This window comes from Battus philenor, unplaced genomic scaffold (assembly GCF_028537555.1).
Source record: "Battus philenor isolate CCGP_79_NKW_IND1 unplaced genomic scaffold, ilBatPhil1.0.hap1 SCAF_17, whole genome shotgun sequence".
Taxonomy (NCBI): Eukaryota; Metazoa; Arthropoda; class Insecta; order Lepidoptera; family Papilionidae; genus Battus; species Battus philenor.
Window position 1 is genome coordinate 12,251,543 of NW_027181679.1, and position 22,596 is coordinate 12,274,138.

At 38.0% G+C, this 22,596-nt stretch overlaps 1 protein-coding gene and 2 non-coding genes across 3 annotated transcripts in view; 2 read left to right on the forward strand and 1 right to left on the reverse strand.

Moving 5' to 3' along the window:
• The window catches only part of LOC137920065 (SCP2 sterol-binding domain-containing protein 1-like), a 66,479-nt gene that overhangs the window by 7,980 nt on the left and 35,903 nt on the right, over window positions 1–22,596 (forward strand). The window lies entirely within an intron of this gene.
• TRNAL-UAG (transfer RNA leucine (anticodon UAG)) lies at window positions 5,610–5,689 on the forward strand. The gene has a single exon. It is a non-coding gene; the product is annotated as a tRNA-Leu (tRNA).
• TRNAL-UAG (transfer RNA leucine (anticodon UAG)) lies at window positions 18,035–18,114 on the reverse strand. Its single transcript has one exon. It is a non-coding gene; the product is annotated as a tRNA-Leu (tRNA).

The window sequence follows — 22,596 nt, forward strand, 5'->3', positions numbered from 1 at the left end:
AAAAATAACGGACAATTATTGAACAAAATACATATTTTCAAACTATATTTCTTACTAGAACAACTGTTTAGCTTCTGGTCGACTCTCAACAGAACTTGAACCGGCAGTAGCTTACTCGTGGACTGACTGAACTAAACTTTTAATGTTAAAATTAATTGACCATTTAAAATATATACTTAAATTATAATATTTTGAATTTGAATTTCTGTTATCCGCCACTTGATGTGTTTAACACTTATTGAATAAAGAACTAAGTGATAAATAATTGCATTCATTCAATTAGTACGAAAACAATGGATGTAATTAAAAAAAAAAACAACAACAACTACAATGTATTTAAGAGTTCGTATAAAATTTCGGCACACCCATTGAAGCCGGGCTCCGTTTAATGGTTGCCAAACGAGTAGGTTCGTAATTTTCCTGCCATGATTTACGCGAGCCGTGGAACAAAGGTCCTCATTTGATGGTACAATGAATTTGATTCCAGATACAATCTGCCGAAATGCGATGCCATTATATCCTAGTCGGCGTAGCTCGAGACCCATTGTCGAGTGAGATGTAACGCCGAGGAACCTTCATTTGTCTGTAACACCATTAGACGTCTCTAGATGGTGAAACAAGTGTTTATTTAGTACTTTTACATTCTTATACGTATATATTTACTTACTATATTCCAACATTTTATATTACCAACCGAATATTTTAACTTACAATGTAATTATATATTATCGAAGTGGTTTGATAAAAAATATTTAAGTAAAACTTTTTTTACAAATGTTAAATTAAAGCTGCCGATTTTGAATTTCAAAATTCAAAATAAAATGTTTACTCATAACAACCAAATCTCTTATCAGCCAGCCACTTCTTAAGATTTCTAAAAATTAACTAGTCGCAAATGGCTAATCTATACAATACACTTGTGCATTATCTTGATGTAACAAAACTTTTCATTCACCAAATGTTGTCGTTTTAAGTAAGAAAAGGACCAATATTTAGCCACTTCCGCACATGCAATGGTAGTCGTGCAACAAATTGCACCGCCCGCCAGCTCGCTGATAAATGCGTATGCGACAAACAATGCGAATCACACAACTGCCACCGCCAAATCATTCAAAACGTGCCAAACACAGAGGCACTAATCGGTGTAACAACTTCTGAAGATGCTTCGTGGAGGGGTGAAACATGTGCAGAAGTGGCTAAATATTGGTCCTTTTCTTACTTAGGATGGACTTCCGCAAGGTAACGTCTGATTCCATTAAATATTGTCGTTTTAATTTTAATTCAATATATCTTTCTGTCTAAAAGTTCAGAATAATATTGATAGGTGATCGCTCTAACCATCTAATAACATATAATCTATGTAAACACTGCGTGCATCCCAAAAACACTGTGGCCTTATTGACTGACAGACGCATTTTGGGGCTGCAATTTTATTTGAAGAAATTCACTTTAATGATTCTTTATTGATTTCAGGTGTATTGTGATGTTATAAATTATTGACCTGTAGTAGTCCTATAGAAAACTAAAACATATACAGAGTGAGAGAGTTGTAGCCCCGCGATAGAGGATAGAGATCTGCGATGGCTGGTCATGGGTTCGATATCTGGAATACGATTGCCACTGCCCACATCGAGTTTCCAGAGGATGGATAGCAGCGTCCTCTGCATACCATAATACCACACTGCGATCTCTCACCCGCATGCCAAGCGTGTTATTATGGTACATCACCTATAGGAGTATATCCCCCTTTTGGAAAAATCCATGCCTTTCAATGGGCGTCTAAGGGCTGGAATAACAACGACAGATATATTAATAATATACATTACGTGTTATTATGTATCTTGATAAAATAAACAGTAAGGATAGGCTGTAGCATTCTCGTACCACAATACAACAACGCGATCGCAAGCCCGCGTATCTAGCGTGGCGATTATGGCATACCCCCCTAAAAGGGGAAGCCTATATCTTGCGGAAATAATATGCAAGAAATAATAAACAAATATACATATTTATTTATAGCAATAACCTTATATATATACTACTCAAAACAAAATAGGGCCCACCATAATTTTGCCCCTTAATTTATGTGCATACATGATTATTAAATTTTTACAATTAGTCGATGTTGAATTAGGGTTTTACACATTAAGTAAACACAAAATAACGTTTGAATTGTTTAATTTTATCGCAATACACTCAAATACACATTTTTAGAGAAAATGAGCACTAAGTAGACTGTATAGCTATTTTTCTTTTATTTCTTAATATTTATATGCACATTTAAAATAAAAGTGATTATTATCTATCGCTATGTACGGATTAATATGTAAAACCAATTAATAATTAAAGCCATTATTAATTTTATTTATATTTAATTATATTATTACACCATCGCTTACAATGGTACCTCCACAGTTCGATCACCAACTCGCTTGCAACTTTGTGATTATATCTCCCAATCTGTGTATCTTTGAGGGAGGTTTATGCCTTGTTGTTGCAGAAGGTGAACAAATAACCTGGATCCGGTATATTCGGTAGTGAAAATCGTACGACTGAAATGATGGTATTTGGTGGGTGATAAAGGAGCCGTGGTGATATTTACAGACACTATATTATCATTAAAAGAAACCTAAACCGATTTTCAATTGATCAACAGCATAAAAATTGGACTACAAATAAAATTTCAGATGTACACAAAGAGAATGAAAAATAAAACCAATTGAAACGGCTATATCTGGCGTGAGCTAGATTAAACTAACAGTTAGCCGTTGCTCCGTGGAGAGAATCGGACCGAAACTGGAAATTGAAAAATCATGCACGCCTCTCCGCGCCCATAAATTGTACACCAAAATAGTTATACGCATTTTTTGTAAAAATTTACACTTCATTTATACGCGGTTGGCTTAGTTCACAGACCGATAGGTCGATCTATTTACATTAGACTACTGCTACATATACATATATACATACATATGTGTACAATATATATATATATATATATAAATATATATATATGTAATTATATATATATATATGTGTGTGGGAGAAAATGGCGACATTAGAATTAAAAAATGTAAAGATTGAAATTGAGATGACGGGTGTAGTGTGGTTAGGAGAAGGATTTTTTAAGGTGTTGCATTACTTAAAGTTCTAGAAGTAAATTCGAGTAAATCCCACATATATATATATATATATTTATATATATATATATATGTATATATATATATATATATATGTATATATATATATATTTATTCGTATATTCTATTATTCAATAACCTTCGTTCTCTTCTCGTCGCGATGTTGAGCCCCTCGGTATGCAGCGAGTTGCAAATGCGACTAACATACACGATATTCGAAAAAAAAGTCACCGTGGATGAGGAGTATGAAATACTAAAATTATACGTTTAGTGACCTTTTTGTGCTTATCATCGTCAACCTGAATTTCTTCCATACTCGTCTCTTCCCGAAACTCAATCACCTTTCCTGCAGCAGGCACTTCCTCAATTTCTTGTTTAGTTTCCTCTTTCAAGATAACAATGGTAATTGGTGCTCGGAGACCGTTCGCTGTGAATCCCCGGATTTCATATTAGTTTTTCAGTTTTATCTTCGGGTTCGTGCGTTTATTCCGGCTGGATACAGGCCGCTTACGAAGGGTCCTATTGGAAATCTAGAAGGTAGATTTATGTCCAACAGTGGGCATCCTGTAACTAAAATGATGACGATAAAAGTAAAATAATCGAGTAAAGATTAGAGTCGTTAAATGTATTTATAAAGACGGAAGTAAAAATAAATGATTTATTTTATTCATGGCAACATAAGATAGTCTCACTTCTAGAATCATTGTTCAGGTTCTAGTCAAAATATATAAACGAAATAAAATAAACCCACATTTCGAAAGAAGTTTAAGTGGTACGCAGGTCACATTGCATGCGGAACTGACGGCAGCTAGGTCGACTTAAGTTTCTGGATTGGAAACCACGTACCGACCACCGCTTCCAACTGTTCCTATTGAAAATGGACCTCCTATGAGTGAAATTATCATATCTTATTTCATTTACAAGCTATATATAAAATTATATTTATATGTAGGTTATATTATATTGTTAGAAGTCTGTATTAGTTGTTTTCAAACTACTTTTGGCTTAGACCAATCTCATAATATGAAGTTTGCGACTCGTAACAAAATTTTCAACTAATTTCGTATAATATCTGTTTTGGACTGTAGCGTAACGTTACATTACATTGTTTGTACATTCTAAGTATCTTTATTGTTCATACAAAGAGGCAGTGAATGCTTTGCAACACAATAAGTGCTAGTAATTATGTACTATGTTTAATTATATATGTAATGGTATTTTGTTATTAGACCTGAGATTCATTTGTATTTATTTATGTGTGTATTGGATAATGCTGTACAAGATAGTTTGTCACAATTTTCACGTTGAAACCCTCCAGCGGAAGCTGGTTGTTTTCATGAGATTTACGTACATTTTCCAAAAAACATTTTATTATCCGACTAAATTGTTTATCGCATATATTACTACTTAATATATTTAAATTACGTACAAGTCTTCGACGTATGAGATGCCGATCGACCTGCAGATCAAACGCCGCAAGTGTAACTAGATAGGCCACACGCTCCAAAGGGATCCTGATCACATACCGAGAGAAACCCTAGAATAGCATCCTCAAGGAAAGCGAAGACGTGGCCGCCCAAAGCAAACCTGGCAGTGGAATCACTGCAGAAGTGAAGGCAGTTGGAATGACGTGAAGTGAAGTAAAGCGCGAGGCTCAAGACCGCTCGGGATGGCGACGTACTGTGGACGCCGTCTGCCCCATCTTGGGGACATAGGAATAAATGATTCAAATTACATGTTATACAGTTATAATGTTAAATATGTATTTTATTTTTATGGCGTAATATTTAAGTCGATGTAAAAATAAATATAATGTTTTTGACAATGTAGAACTGTAGTTAAAATCGACATTTTTATCTCCATAAATGTATCGACAAATGTGTATCTAAACAATAAACATTTATAATGATATGATTTTACCAAGATTTTGATTGTTATTAAATTTATATTAGCCGAGGTACTTCAATTTATTTTGATGTTAGTATAAGAAGTTTTAATTTAACTAGGATAATAATGGCTTTGATTTCTTAAGAAGGAACTTCTGAGTATGTTAATAAAAAATTAGCTGAATCGATTACAGCGTTCTAAAGTTCAATTCATCACATTTTCTTATTCGTTTTATTCATGTACAAATATTTGACGAAATAACCAAAAGAAGAAATTGATTTAAATATGAATACATTAATCAATATATTCGTTTTCATAATTACCACACAGCTGGATATCGTTTCATAAGTAAAATACTTGCCTTCCTGTATTAATGTCTCCTTATGCAGTAAACTTGGTGCATCTGCTTGGTTCATTCACTTCATCATTCATCATCAGTTGCAGAACACCCACTGCTGGACAAAGGCCCCTTGCTGGAAGCTTCCTGCGTGTCTCCCCACAACCTAACTTTGCCTATACGTTTGAAATTTTTAAATAAGTTCAAGTTATGGCAATACATTAATTTCTGATTACGTGAACATAGGCAGCGTGGCCGAGCGGTCTAAGGCGCTGGTTTTAGGCACCAGTCCGAAAGGGCGTGGGTTCGAATCCCACCGCTGTCAAACGAGTTTTTTTTTTCAAATTCATTTTTAAAATTAAAAATTAAGGAACGTTAGTTTGTCTGAATGGTAAAACAAAATGATAGATGATGTTTATATAACAATATATGGAATTTCAGTAACGAATCGACAATAAATGTAGGCAGTATAGATTTATAATTGAGTCTTCCTCGACATTGGAGGTACCTCTCTCTCCTGATTAGATCTTATAAAAAACTCTGGACCATAATCCTTTCTTTGGCTTGTTAGAGCTGAAAATGATAACTGATTACACATATTGCTTAAATAACTTAAAATAAATACACATACGCATTTACATAGTTAAGTTAATCTGTGTATAACTGAGACTCATATTAAAGAGCACACTTCGGAGAAATGCAACGAATGGGTGAAAATTATTGAGATTGAGTCCTCGATATGTCCAACTAACGTGCTTTGAGTCTAAAGTTCCAGCACGAACTGACGCATCTAGAACTATTTCAAAGTTTAAACTTAATAAGGTGGTAGTCAGCAAATTATCAAGTGCTCTAAATATTTTATATAACTTCAACTTAGGGATTTCTTGATATTCTTAATTGGTAAATTTGACGTAAGGTTATAGGTATTTTTAATAGTGCTTATCTTAGTGTGGTTACAGGGACAACAGGTACAATAATAATTCATTTAATCATCCTTCTCAAAGCCATGTATCTTTATAAATAAGTCATGTTGTAAGTAAATATTTAACGTCATCTTTACTTTTAATTAAGGTGTTTAAACCAGTTAGGATATGTCAACTTTCGTCATCTATATAACACTAACTATGGATGTAATAGGATGGTAACTTTCAAAGCCAAGTTTGTCGACGACGTCATCCTATTCTCCGAGTCTTACCAGCAGCTAAACGATATGATAGTGGATCTCCAGCATTACAGCACTAGTGTTGGATTAGAAATGAACATAGACAAAACTAAAGTCATCACTTACCTATTGAGTACGTAGAAAAATATATCTACCCAGGTAAACATATTTCCTTCAGCGAAGAAAAAAATACAGAAGAAGTTGACAACACACATCATCCTTTAAAATCTATCTTTCTACACGTTCAAAACTCTCTCGTGCATCACCTTTCATTCCTCATCGTCAATCCTAGACCACTAAATTGTACATATATATTGATTGGTTATAGGTGTGAAATTATTAAAGAGTTGAACGTATACATAATTATAACATCTTTTATCAAAAATCTTTTACTTTTAATTCCATTGTATATTATATAAAGTGATCACTTTAAAATGTGATATTAAATTATTTATAATAAAAATGCGACTGGCCAATAACCTTGACATGTAGTAAAATATTTGATTTTAAAAAAATAATTGATTTTAATATAGCATAAAGCGAATTGTATATGAATGATGAAAATATATATGTTTTTTTTACTAACACATGGCGCCAAAATAATGTCGCAATGTGGACGTACCTTAATTTTTACAAATGGCATCAAATGTCATTGTCCTTTGACATTTATGATGTAAATATAATGGTATACTCCATCGCTTATTGACAACTATCTTTATACACGAGTAATGACATTACTTTTGCACCATCTGCTATTTTATCATTACGTAATTTATTATTTTTCAAGCCATCGACTTTTGGATAGGGTATGCCGTATATTAATTGGTAGCACAAGAATCTATGCATCCACCCCTTTAAACACCCATTTTTTTTCTTTATAGCCCCCGCTATTGGGGGCCTCTCGTACCCCTATCTTTGGTGGGACAGGGACTTTATTGACAATTTAATTTTTTCACTTAATTTTTTATTTTCTCTCTCTTCTTTCATACTTTACTTTCTCTTTCGGTCTATTATCTATCTTTCATGCTACATTTCTGCTTTCTTTCCCTTTTGCTCTGTTCATCTATCATTCTTTCCCTTTTTCTTTTTACATTTTCAATTTACATTTTTATTACTTATTTTTATGTATCATTTTGGTTCTATTTTATCTTTTTTATCTATTTATTTACTGTGTTTGCTCTTTGTTTATTTCTATCGCACTTTTTGCGATTTTTTGCAGAGGGATACGAATGACTGTTTATCTTTTCCGCCTATCAGGGAGGCTATTGACTCCTCCCTGATTTTAACGCCAGACCGGCACTCGAAGTCGAGCCGGAGTCCCCCGAATGCGGGACACTGGGCCACAAGGTGGATCACGGTCTGGTCCACGCCCGGTTCACAGAAGCACGAGGAGTCCTCCTTGAGCTTGAACCTGTGGAGGTACTCAGAGAACCTCCCGTGCCCGTGTAAACACCCATTTACAATCATTCTGTATACGTGTAAATATTGAAAATCGAACGTTTGATTTAAAATCGTCAGTTATAACTTCGTATTCACTGCGCTGCTCATTTGTTTTATTCAATTTATCAAACAAAACACTAATCTATTGTAATTTATGTATTAGCAAACTTTCATCGGTGGCGGGCTCTGGAATTGTCAAAAGGTCACGATGGTTGTTGAAGAAAATACAAAGCGATGGAATAAGAAATGAAATACATCCATCGACTGCTCGCGTGGGGACGGGTTATGCAAATGTCACAAAAAGGAAACGTAGACGAGACATTATTGATATTGTAATCTTGTTTGTTTTCTATTACATAGTAAGGAGGGAGTGAATGCGATATTAGATTACTCTTTTGGCTTCTTACATCTCTAGAATTCTTTGGGACGCTAAAAAATTTTTTTATTATTTATAACTAGAAGGCGTAGGATGTGATCATAACACAATTTTGCTAATCAAATGTTTTTATTTACTCTGTGGTGTCATACAGGCGTAGCAAAAATAATTGTAACGATTTCTCTAGCGAATTTTTTAATTTTTCTATTTCAATTATACCTTATGTTTCAAAAACGTAGTCTTTCACTTTTGGTCATATTGGGAAAAGTCATAGCTCACTAATACGGACTGCAGAGAAGCCGACTTGAAGCCTCACTTGCACTGAATATGTATAGGCGGAACTCTACCGGGGTACCGTATCTTCGCGCACTCTCTCAGGTTACGGTACCTCGTAACATAGCGTAGTTAGTTTGTATTAATTAGTTTTAGTTGTGTGAACCAATTTAATAGGTATTGTAATAATATTGCTATATAAAAAGCCGCCATATGTGAAAGTTCCCGCGGACGTCGTCACAACGCTAAACCTTTTGTTTGTCTCGCCCACTCGTCTCGCTCACTCGCACGGCGTGCACGATACGCGCTCTTGCTTGCTCTTGGCTGGTAGCCAAGACGCGCAGCACGTGCGCCGGCGGCCGTTGGAGTTCTAGAGAGTCGGATTTGAGCCATGGTTCGATGCGCAACCGCGCGTAGGCGAATTATTCATTTTCCGCGCACAAATTGTTTTAATAATTAAATAAACGTGTTTCCATATCACAGTATTGAATAAATTACTTTTTGCATATTAATAAATGACTTTCTTTGCTGTATCGTCTCTGAGTTTCTTTTGACAGTTAAACCCACGCGTCAAGTTACAGTCTGCTAAATATTAAAGATAAAGCCTCTCTGGAATAAGCCGGAGGTTCAATACGCTCTATGGTTATACTGGTGTTTCTCTACAAAATTGAATTAGGAATGAATTAAGATTGGCCAGTTGAATTGTCAGTGGGAAGACTACGTAGCGCGCAGAACATGTAGCTGCACTACCTTTAAGATTTGAAGTCGATATTACTGACAGGCAAGCCCAGAATTGAACGTCCAGGATGCTGCTCGTCTATGTCCAGCTGTGGACGTCCTGCCATTGAATTATTGAGTAAAGAGTTAGTGGCTTATTAAAAGACGTTTGTAACACTTTATCAATTTATTTAACACACGAACAAATTTTTATTAGCGCTTGAGGGCGAGCAAAAAGGACGTGCATTCGTCGTAGGACTCTGGGGCGCACTGTACTCCGCGACCGAGTGAAAGCGGGCAATAGAACAAAGGCGCAAAAGTAACAAAAGGTCTGCGCCCGCGTCACCGGTGCGTGCATGTGCCCGCTGCACTAATTCGGCACACTAAGTTCGCCCGTCGGCTACGCTCGCCAACAAAATCTTACACCTATTATTCATTCAGACATCACATCAGTGTATATACGACTCCCACAATTGTATATTTTATTTCTATTAAATTTAAACTTACATGTTTTGCGTATAATGCAATTATATTAACAATATCATACAAGAAATTAACAGCTGTAGCTCAGCGGTTGGTGATTGAGACAAAATCGAAGTTCGCGAGTTCGATTCCCGGGATACAATTTTAATTATAAAGAGTTTCCACTGCTCACAAAGAAGTTTTCAAAGGATTAACAACAGCGTTCTCTGCGTTCTATACTACTGCAATTGTCAACTTGCTTATCAAGCGTGGTGATTATGGTATCCTCCTGTCTTTGGGTAAGGCCTATATCTTGCAGTGGGCATCTATGGGCTATAACGGCGACAATAAATTCAAAGTAAATAGATGTGTACAGTAAGTTCATACAGTTCAATTATCACTGCCCAAATACGAAACTGAACAATTACAAACGTATTTATTCCCCTAACTTTTTTTAAAATTTAATTATGTTTCTCACAAAAGCCCTGAAAAACATTTCTCTTAATTATATTTCATTTTTGTTAAAATATTTTTAATATTGGGGTTCTATGTTCCACGGACAATATTTTCGATTTTACTCACGTTATAGCATATCGCAGTGTAAAAGTGAGTCTCTTAATCTATTTTAACGACGCCATAATAATGTCCAATTTTAAAATTACGTTTCGAGCGACCACATCATACCTACTCCATATTGCCATCATCAGGTTGTGCGCCAGCATTATAGACACTGTTGTACAGCCTGAGAGCCTGTTGTTCGACGTACAACGACAACCACCTCGCTCTTTAGCCCCTGAGCCTCGTGGATGGTGAACGTCCTTGAAACTGTTTTTGGCAACCTTTAAGAAACTGATAATGTTCCCTAGAAATCAATTTCTATTATGGATATGCGTTAATATGCTGTTCAAATTGTTATGGTATTATTTCAGCGATACCTTTCGGCCAAAGGTTTATATGTCCTCTGCAGTATTTTATTTACACGTGGTTTAAGATCCTATATCTTGCTAGTCAAGATATCTTGACGAACAATACTACTACAACATAAATTCAATGTTATAACATTTCAAAGATGTATACAGTAATGTTTTTTAAGAAATCTATTTAGTGGAAGAGGTAAGCTCTTTAATAATCTTGACCAGGTTCCGGATATAACACATTTATAGATAGTGTTACACACACACAACACGCTAATTATATATATATATATATATATATATATATATATATATATACACCTGGAAGTTCCCAAGCCACATGCACTTTACTTGTGAAGCTATAATATCTTAGTTCCCTATGCAAATATTAATATGTGTTCTAATATAATAATAATAAATAACCCATTCTGTTGTATAAATATAATTTAAAGTAAAGTAATAAACAAAACAGTAAACTAGCAAATGAAAATTTAGAGTCGCGTTTGAAACCTAAAACAAGTTAGGATTCAAATTTAACCAAACTTTCTAAACCCACAGTGCTGTACTTGCGATAGTTGGTTCGATTTCGTGGACACAGTTTTATGTATAAATGCACACTTAATGCTATAATTATACGGAATTGCCACTGGTCATACACCATCTTCCAGAGGATAGGCAGCAGCGTCCTTTACCATAATACCAAACTGCATCTACCAACGCGCCAGCCAAGCATGGCGATTATTGTATTTACCCAAATAGATATTTTTTGGGGTGCCCTAAGCTTGTTTAAATTAACTTCCAAAAAGGCTACGAAAGCAATACCTTTTATTATAAATAATTGAATACAATCTGTGTTTACACTTCATTATTCTGTTTACACAAGTTTTTGTCTCAGTCACTCATACGAACCCATATCAATTTTACTCGCATACAAATCCTATGTGACATCACGTCCGATGACGTCACGGCTACGTGTGACGTCGTCACGAAGTGTGACGTCACCGCGACAAGATAAACCGAGATTACCCGTTTCGTCCGCGTCCCGGGTGATTTCCCTAGCGACCGCGGCTCCGTGCCCGGTTGAACCGGGTATACATCAAGCCGGTTATCCGGACCAAGTCGGGTGCACCGTGTAGTATGTAGAATCAATTCTCTTAGCGGATTTGCCTGCTTGTAATTTTTATACTTGGGTACTGCGTCTAGTGTAAAATTTACTATAGCGAGTCGTTTATCTTAAAATTAAAAATGAAGTATATTGTCAAACTAAATATACAACTTTTTAAATGTCGAACCTTTCATAACTCAGAAGGTAGGCAACTTAAGTGGCAGTGAGCCAATAGCAGAAAAGGTTGCCGCCGGGGCCTTAAGGCTTTGAAATCCCAGATCGGTGACTTTGTCAAGGTCATCGGAAGATACTCAATGCAGGATACTTCACCGTTCTTATTGTAAATCTATGAAATTGGCCCATGTGTAACATCCATTATTTTTTTAAATGTTAATAATGATCAGATTGACACAGCTTGGGCAGCAGCATTCTCTATATACCACACTGCGATCGCCAACCCATCAGCTACTTAGCAGTGAACAAAGAGCGTAATAATAAAAAAATAATTATGTGCATTTAAAAATCTGAAATCTGTTAATTCACAAACAATTAAACAGAAAGAAGTACACCAGGTCAGTTAGTATATAAAACCGTACACATTTCACGCATTAATAAGGTAGATTTAATTCTAAACATTGAATCATAGGCCAAACAAAAGCCACGGCAAGTCCCGTCATACTCTTCCGAGCACAAAGGATACCCGCTTGATGTCTCAGCGAGTCCCGTTTCAAACGGGCGACAACAAAATGCTACGCCATTAAAATGTTGAAATACCCGGATCACCGCAACGGAACGATTCACTTTGAAATGTTCTAAAGAATTTATAACTATTATAAAGTTGACTATTCACTACCGTAGATGCAAAGAAAGATCGATAATGTACGGCGGCAAAGACCAAGGAACGGTAGCCTTAAAACTTGAGAATAAGAGATTAAATACTAAAGTCCGGTCTGGAGACCAAAGACCTGTGACAGCGCAAAATAGACTGAAGACCGAATAGGAGCACGGTGGTAGGGGCCTGATTCTTGTGATCTTATATTATTCACAATTTGTGCATTAATTATTATATACAGGATTGTCACTGCTCATAATCAAGATTCCAGAGGATGGGCAGCAGCATCCTTTGCGTACCATTATCACACTGGAATCGTCAACCCTGCTACCAAGTGTGGCGATTATTGTATATAAAGAAATTTTTTTAGGAGGTCTATGCCTTGCAGTGGATGTCTATAAGCTGAAATGATGATGGCTACAAGAAAAGGACCCGTCAAAGTTCACACACACACAGAGAGAGAGAGAAACACACACACAGACATCCAGACACACACACACACACACACACACCACGGGCTGAGGTGTACTGCTACGTGGCGCGTCCCCAAGGTTGCGGATAGGGGAAAGCCCGAGAGTCGCAATTTGCGAAACAGGGTAGGGGTGAAATAAAATAGCCCTCGCGGACAAAACACAACCCGATGTCAGTGGTCTAGCGTGCCCAGGACTGGAAGGCGACAGGGAATGGTCGTCGCAAGCGCTCCCCTGAGGGTACCAGGTCCCACCTCAGGCGTATTTAAGTGGCCTTACTTCGGTAACCGGGGCTCTGCCGAAGCGGACTGTATATTTCCCTAGGTTCTCGTGGGAACAGCATGGATAAATTAATCAAAAAAACAAACGAAAATGAAAGTAATATGGAGCTGAAGAAGGCATTACAGCTCCACGAAAATACAATCACTGCCCTGGCGGAGTACATAAAGGGCAAATTAAACGTTCATGGAGAGATCCGCAAACATGTGGCCGCGCTAGGTACATCGTTTGCAAAGATCACCAGGGAAATTGGAAGCGTCGGAAAATCAAACGCCACCACATCTGTAGGAGAAGTGCAAACGTCACCGTCTCTATACAGATTGTATTCAGACACGACTGTAAAAGAAACCGAAGAAGAAAGCAAATCGGCAACACCGAAGAGCCGAAAAACGCGAAAAGTCAAAAGGACGGAACGCTCTTCACCCTTGGAGATCAGCCAGGCACCGAAACTACGAAAAGCTAATACAACGGACTTAGCAGTTACGGTAAGGTCAGAGCTGAAGCCAAAGCCGCCACTTCCACACGATCACTCGGAGTGGAAAGAGGTAAAAAAGAAAAAGCAACCCAAGAAAAAAGTAGTAACGCGTCCGAGTGCTCTTATCATTCGCCCAAGCCAGAAGGATCAGTACGCCGAGATCCTTAAGCGGGTCAAAAAAGATGCTTCCGCGGATCATATAGGCAAATGTGTTGATAAAATTAGAAGGACGGCTACGGGCGATATGCTTCTTATCCTAGCGAAAAATCAAAAAGATAAAACGCAGGAGATAAGAAACACCATTTCCACAGTTCTTGGAAAAGATGCTACGGTAGTATGCAAAGTACCTGAACAGGAATTAGAGATTAAGGACCTAGACGAAACCACGACGGTGCCTGAAATCGTAGAAGCCCTACAGAAAATAACTGGCGGAGGAAGCCATATTTCTGAACACTGCGTCAAGTCCCTTCGCAAAGCATACGGAGGAACACTTACAGCTTCTATTAGAGTAGCAGCAGAATTGGCCAGAACCTTAACAGAGCGGCAAAACGTCAAGATAGGTTGGGTCAATTGTAGAATAAGAGCTACTCAAAGGCCTATAAAATGCTTCAGGTGCTGGCACTATGGTCACGTTGCAAACAAATGCAGCAACAAACATGACAGATCGAAGAGCTGCATCAAATGTGGGGAAATAGGCCACAAAGCCAAAGAGTGCGGTAAGGAAGCCCGATGTGTCCTCTGTGTTGACATTGGGAATTCCGAAGACTGTGCTCACATTGCAGGATGTGGTCAATGCCCTGTATTTAAAAAAGCACTTCAGATGTTAAGACAGCCTCAAAAATGATCAAGGTACTACAAATTAATCTTAATCATTGTGAGGTTGCCCAAGACCTACTCATGCAGACCGTACGGGAGCTAAAATTAGACATAGTACTAATTTCGGAACCCTATAAGCACATCAGTGGCCTAAACTGGATCACCGATAAGGAAGGAAAAGCTGTCATCTGGGCATGTGGCACTAAACCTCTCCAGGGTAATCAAAATAATTGTTCTGGATTTGTAAGAGCCAAATTTAATGGAGTACATTTCTACAGTTGCTATGCGCCACCTAGCCTAACACACGATGAGTTCGTCCGGTTCCTGGCCAAATTAGTGGAGGATGCCCGAATGTACTCCCCGGTAGCTATAGCTGGAGATTTTAACGCTTGGGCAGTGGACTGGGGTAGTAAAGCTACTAACACTAGAGGTTGCCAGCTTCTGGAAGCGATGTCACTGTTGGACGTCGCCTTACTTAATACAGGCGATAAACCCACGTTCACAAGAGGCGAGGCGAGCTCAATTGTGGATCTCACTTTCGTCAGCAGTACACTGGCAAGAGGAAATAGCAGTTGGGAGATCTCGGATACTTACACCGCTAGCGACCACTGTGCCATATACTGGGAGGTATCATGTAAGCCAAATACAAATAGAGTACCACACACAAGAACTGGCTCAGTGGGTTGGAGGACTAGCATGTATGATCCCGGCCTGTTCAAGATAGCACTCGAGGATCGACCACTGCTTTCCAAAAGTGCCAGTGAAAAGGCGGCTGAAATCATAAGGAGGCTGACCGAGGCCTGCGATGCAACAATGCCAAGGCGACGCAACAACAACCGAACCCCACCGGTGTACTGGTGGAATGATAACATTGCTGAGCTTAGGAAAATATGTGTTAAGGCGCGTAGAACCTCCCAACGGGCTCGGAAAACACCACAATTCGAGCAGCTCTACGACAAATATAAGGAAGCGCGATTAAAATTAAATAAATCCATTAAAGAGAGCAAGAGAAACGCGTGGAAAATATTGTTGGAAGAGGTTGAAAAGAATCCATGGGGCAAGCCGTACCAGGTTGTAGTTAAACAACTGAGACATGAGAATACAACGCCCACTTGTCCTATTCTACTAGGAAGAATTGTCAGAGCTCTGTTCCCCACGCAACCAAAATCCTCCTTTCAACTAGGGATTGTGGATCCGAATGAAATCCCCCCTATTACCGAGAAGGAGCTAATGGTAGCATGCGGTAGGGTTGGAAACAACAAAGCTCCGGGACCGGATGGGATCCCCAACGTAGCTCTTAAGCAAGCTGTTGTAGCAACACCAGGAGTCTTCTTGGAGACCTACAATAGCTGCTTACTGGAAGGGACCTTTCCTACCGCGTGGAAACGACAGAGACTGGTACTTCTCCCTAAAGGTAAGAAGCCACCAGACGAGCCATCGTCATACCGGCCCCTCTGTATGCTGGATACTGCGGGGAAAATACTAGAACGTATTATCCACAGCAGGATCGAAGCAGCAGTTGAACCCCACCTAGCTAACTCACAGTATGGGTTCAGAAAAGGCCGGTCTACGCTAGATGCTATAGAGCAAGTAGTCAATATAGCAAAACTAGCAGTGTCTGGGAAAAGATGGAAGAGAGGCTCGATAAAATACTGCCTGGTTGCCACCTTGGACATTAAAAACGCCTTTAACTCAGCAAAATGGGAGGTTATCATGGGGGCACTTAGCTCACTGAATGTACCTCTATACCTACGTAAAATAGTCGCTAGTTACTTCTCTGATAGAGTCCTCATGTACACTACGGAAACCGGGACGGAGGAGTACAAAGTCACTGGAGGCGTCCCACAGGGGTCAGTACTGGGGCCACTTTTGTGGAACGCTATGTACGATGGACTCCTAAAGAAACATCTACCCAGCGAAACTAAACTCGTCGCATTCGCTGATGATCTAGCAGTCGTTATAGTAGCGAAACACTTGGAGGAAGTGAAGTGGGCATTTGAAAGATCCTTCCAAATAATCACTCTGTGGATGAGGTCAGTCGGACTAGAACTGGCTGAGCAGAAGACGGAAGCAGTGCTCATTACTGGCAGGAGAGTTGCGGAGACCATCACACTCAATGTCGGCAGCTGTGAAATCGCAACTCAACCAGCTATACGGTACCTTGGAGTAATGATCGACCATAGGCTAAACTTTAAAGATCAGGCTGAGAGAGCAGCAGCGAAAGCGTCTCTGGTGACAGCGAAACTCTGCCGACTCATGCCTAATGTCGGAGGTCCCAAGCAAAACAGAAGGAAGTTATTAGCGTCGGTGACTACGTCAGTGCTTATGTACGGAGTACCCATATGGTCCGACGCACTGACCAAACAGGAGTCCCGACGGAAAATCGCCTCTGTTTATAGAGTCAGCACTCTACGGGTAGCTAGCGCCTTTCGTACAGTATCGGAGGATGCGGCATGCGTGATAGCAGGTATGGTTCCTGTTGCGCTTCTTGCGGACGAAAGAACTGATCTGTACCGTAGCAAAAATAGCAAATCAGATCCAACTTCAGCTGAACTTAGAATTCGGGGAAGACTGAAAAGCTTGCAACAGTGGCAATCGTCCTGGGATAAGTCGACGAAAGGAAAATGGACGCGTAAGCTTATACCAAACCTAGAGCCATGGGTGAACCGAGATCATGGAGAGTTGAACTACTACCTGACTCAGATGATATCCGGCCACGGCTGTTATCGAGCGTATCTCCATAGGTTCAAATACGAAGATTCCCCTGACTGTCCTAATTGTGTCGGAATGATTGAAGATGCAGAGCATGTCTTTTTCGTCTGCCCCCGATTTAACGAAGCCAGGAGGTCTTGGGAAGAAGGTGTGGGATGCAAAATCTATCCTGAAACTCTGATAGCTACAATGCTATCCTCGCCTTCGGCCTGGGAACTTACGAGCGCGTACTGTACGACGGTGCTGAAGGAGTTGCGTAAAATAGAGCAAGAGCGGAGGAAGTTGGCCTGAACAGCCACTCTATCAGAGAAAGCTGCGGCTAAATCCCCCCCGCGAAGTAATGCCTAACGGCCATGCCGTGGGGACCAGGGATACCGAAGAGAGAGGATTGTTTTTAGTCGGTATTGATCTAGATCGAGTCCGACATACGGGGCACCAACATCAGGCCCTATGATACGTAAATGTATTTTTAAACCTCTATAAAAAAAAAAAAAAAAAAAAAAAAAAAAAAAAAAAAAAAAAAAAAACACACACACACACACACTAATTGAAGACCAACTTACAATTGAATATTTTTATTAAAATAACAAAATTAAAATATGAAAACTTTTCCCTCTGTCAAAATTAAAAGTGAATTTGACAGCGGTGGGATTCGAACCCACGCCCTTTCGGACTGGTGCCTAAAACCAGCGCCTTAGACCGCTCGGCCACGCTGCCTGTGATGTGACGTCTTATAAATTACGAACCCATTTTGTTTTTAACACAACTATGAATCAAAAAATCATTGTCAAAGGAAATGCCAGCATAATTTTAACATCATTTTTCTTCCTTACTTCTACTACTGTAGTAACACTGTTTATTCTTCTTTCTAACATACACATACTCAAACTATTATTATTGTTTGTTTTCTGTGAAGGAGTATATGTTACGTATTAAGTATGCAGAAGAAGCATGATCACCGATATAGTTCTTGACAGTTCTTCAGATGACAGTGGGCGGCGCACATTGCAATCAATGGCCGTTGAGGACGAAAGGTTCTTGAGTACGAGCCGGTAGATGCGGCGTGGGTAGGCTTTCACTAGATGAATCTAGTGGTGATCTTTCTAGAAAACCTTTACCTGGCACTGTGCTTCCATCAGCTGAAAAAAAGAAAACGTGTTCATTTGTTATTCATCTGAATATATCTAAGAGTCGAACCATCATTAGTATAATAAATTCTTTTAAAGATACTAATCACAATGTATGTGTAATTATAGGTAATGAAATAAAAAAAATTCTCCTTTCAATAAATTGCAAATTCGCTACTAAAATGACAGGTTATGGTTCCCCTTTTGGGGACCTCTCTTTCACCCTTATCCTGAACAGGGAGTTTTATTTCGTTATAATTTTTTTACCGTATATTATTATATTGACACTCTCTTCTCTCAACCTTCTTAATATTTCTCTTATTCTTCTATTTCTCCATCTTCTTCCATCCTTCACATTATCTTACATTCTCTTTTCGTTTATCGTACAACTATTAACCCATTGGCTCTGACCGACGGGACGCTTAAAACGAAGTCGAGTCACTTTTAACAACCGACTAGTTTGACACGTAACTCGCCTTTAAAAACTTAACCTCAATGGGTAACGCACTTCGAGAAACGCCGACGCAACATGACATCGCACTTTGACAAACGTCGACATTAGAAACGACGTGCCATACGATATGCCGCGTGACTGTCGGTCTTTGTGTTATCATTGCCGAAAATTTATAAATAGTGGTATAATTTTATTAATAGAAACGCAAAATCGATTCACCAGATCGTCACCGGGGCGGAGTGATTCCAACGCAATAGGCTTAAACTCAAAGAGAGTGCCTCGTGCATTTGTGACTCTGCGGCGGATAAGACCGTGGTAAAATCGTTTACTTTCCCGTATTTTGCGACATGAGAACAGATCTAGAAATAGAGTTCAGAGTGGAAAGAGACAGTGGCAGTATCGCCTCCCAATTGAGGGACACAGGACATCGTCATATTTTCTTTCAATACCAAAAATTATAATAAAGGATATGATAAAAGTAAATAAAAATTAAGATTGGACAAAGAAATAAACAGGTATATCAAAATAACTGGGTCATAGAAAAAGAGATTTAATAATTGAAAGAATTGTAAAGATATACTTTTAAAGAAAAATCAAGTTGTAATTGTGGGATTCTACTATTCTATGGGCCAATAGGTCGAGGAGATTATAACAACGTGAAGTCTGATGTGTGTATATTCATTTGAGCTTCGACTGTATTTGTACCAATGAAAATAAACAATTTCGTTTCTGTAGAATTCCCCTTTTCGATGCGCCGCCGATGACGTAATGTTGCTCCTATAATACCGATGTAAGATAAGAATTATATCTCTGTGGAATTCTTCTTTTCGATGCGCCGCCGATGACGTAATGATGCTTCTACAGAATTGTAAAAGAAATGAAAAGAACGATTTAAAATAAAATGTACATTGACAAACTTAATAAATTTAAGTCCAAGTCCCAAAAATGATAGGGAGATGAGAGGTCACCAAAAACGATTTGTATTAGTAGTACCTGATAATTTTAAAAACATTTGATTTGATTTCAATAGAGTAATTGTTTACATTTATAACAAAATACGGTAGCCCTAGTGGTCAGTAATATCAAGCTTTTTCATGTGAACGCTATAAACACTTAAAAAACGATTAAATACCGTTTCACTGTGTGTCATTATTGCGGACATTGAACATTTTTTTAACCGCAGCGCTAACGATACAAGACTGACATGGTTTTCAAAATGGGAGAGCAACATTTTTTTGACAGCTGTCAAAACTCCTATTTAGTTGCGTTCATTTAATCATTTTGTGCAAAAACGAGCAACACGCGGCCAAACATTTCTTATATGCTATAAAATTAATAATAATATAACGGTGGTACGTGCAAAATGTAACAATTGATTAATATTAACCACCGATTAAAACTGAGTGATGTGCGATTAAAAAGATGCTACGTATTATGTATATATACGCTTGCATAAAACGATGCAAAATTTCTCATTCTAAATTTCAGGAATATTAATATTTTTCATTAAAATTTGTATATTTTCTTATGCCAATGATTTTTAAAAATTAAATTTTGTTAATTCTTAATATGTTAAATTATGTGTGGTCCCCCAAAATTTTTAATATTTAAATTGGCCCGTTGATAAAAAAGGTTGCTCAGCCCTGATTTAGAAATCAACTCTGTCGTCTAGCGCGACATAAGAGCGACATATGACGTCATCGAGTGAATAGATAAACTTCTGACCATCGCAGACAAGCGATAATTTCCCTAAGGACCTTTTCTTTCAACTCTTGTATAAACGAAATCCAAATATTGCAGACAGTACAAACTTTAAAAATAACAATACATTTTCAAATGTCAACTTTGTATGTTTTCACTCTAAAATGTTTAATAGATCGCGAAGTTACCATAGAAACTTCCAAAATTTTACTAATCGAACTCACATATATGGAGCAGTCTCTGAAAAACATACATACCCAAAGACCACACAACTAAGATAAACAAGTCCTCTGTTTCAGCCCATCGCAAGATATAGGCTGCCCCCGAAGATATCTATGGACGAATATACCATACTCGTCACGTTTGACAGTCGGGCTGGCGATTGCTTTTGGAAACTAGTTTTAAGCTGTGGAAATCCTATATAGTTAATGGAAAAAGTGTGAATTAAGGCTGTATCTAAGAACTCAAACGACTCTCTTTACCGCTAGGTTACCACTGCTCTGACATAGAGATACACATTCACCATTTTAAAGCCTTCTCACCTATATAATCACCCTGTATAGTAACATCCTTCTATATAAATCTACGAGGGTTCCAGATACGTCATCTGAAAATTCACAACCAAATTCGATCGTTTTTAACAGATCTATCTCTGTTCTTTTCAACGCAAGTCTATCAAAACTAAAATTTTCGAGATATCAACTAGAAGCAATGTTTTTTTTTTGTATGCAAAACAAATATCACGGGTTTGCGTTCATTAATCAACTAACGAACTGTACAGCCGCAAAGGCTTTCATTTCTTAAACCAACACCAGCTGCATATACCGCAGTAAATATTTCAACTGTTTGATGCACTGCCCACTAGACATCTTTTGACTTAGAAGTTAGGAATGGTGTTGAATTTTTTCATAAAATGGTTCCGTTTATAACAGGGTTCCGCAAACTTTTTTGTGTCGTAGCCATGTTTTTCCGTGTTGGGTAGACCCCCTACTTATCTGATATTGATTTCCTGTAAATTTACGAACGAAACGAAATAAACGTTTTTGTCCCACATTCGTATTTATAGAGTGACGAATTGAACAAGTCAGTGCAAGGTAGCGAAGCTCTCAGACTGCGACTATCAGGTTTTTACAAGTTCAAAATGTATTGCGACCACAAAGCGATTACCAACATCTTACAAGTTACACAATTTTATAAACATATATATTTTTTTTTTCTTCATAGGTACTTTTATAAATAATGTAAATGTTTTGATATTATATGATAGTATGATGTAAGTAAATAGGTACTATCAGTGTATGTGTTGAGATCCACTATCGTGGACCCCAATTTTCATTTCATGGACCCCCAAATTTTTTTTCGCTGACGTAGACCCCTTGCAGGTTGTCATAAACCCCTAGGGGTCGATATAGACCACTTTGGGAATCACTGATTTATAATACGGACAAGCTGTATAATCTCTATTGTATTTTATGTGTATTTGTTTGTTCTGTTATTAATTTTTTGTATATATTTATTTATTTGTATGTATGATTTACACCAATTACATATTCAAAACAATTGTCGTCGTTTCATATTTCCCATTTAGTTTCCCATAAATACCATCTGCATGGTACAGTGTTCCTCTAAAGATATGGCAGATGAATTGGCTATCGCCGTGTGGTATTATGGTACGCAAAGGATGCTGCTGCCTATCCTCTGGTAACTTATTTGTGTGCGGTGGCAATCCTATATAATTGAAACATAATGTGTGAATTATATAAGATTTCATTCTTGGAATTGAATCCGCGACTCTACCGTTTGGTACAATATAATTGTGTAGTTAAATTAGAAGTTATTTACAAGTCTTCACTTATAACTTTACAAAAGGCTAGAGATAAAAATCAAATGTAATTAAACAGTCAAAAAGCAAATTAA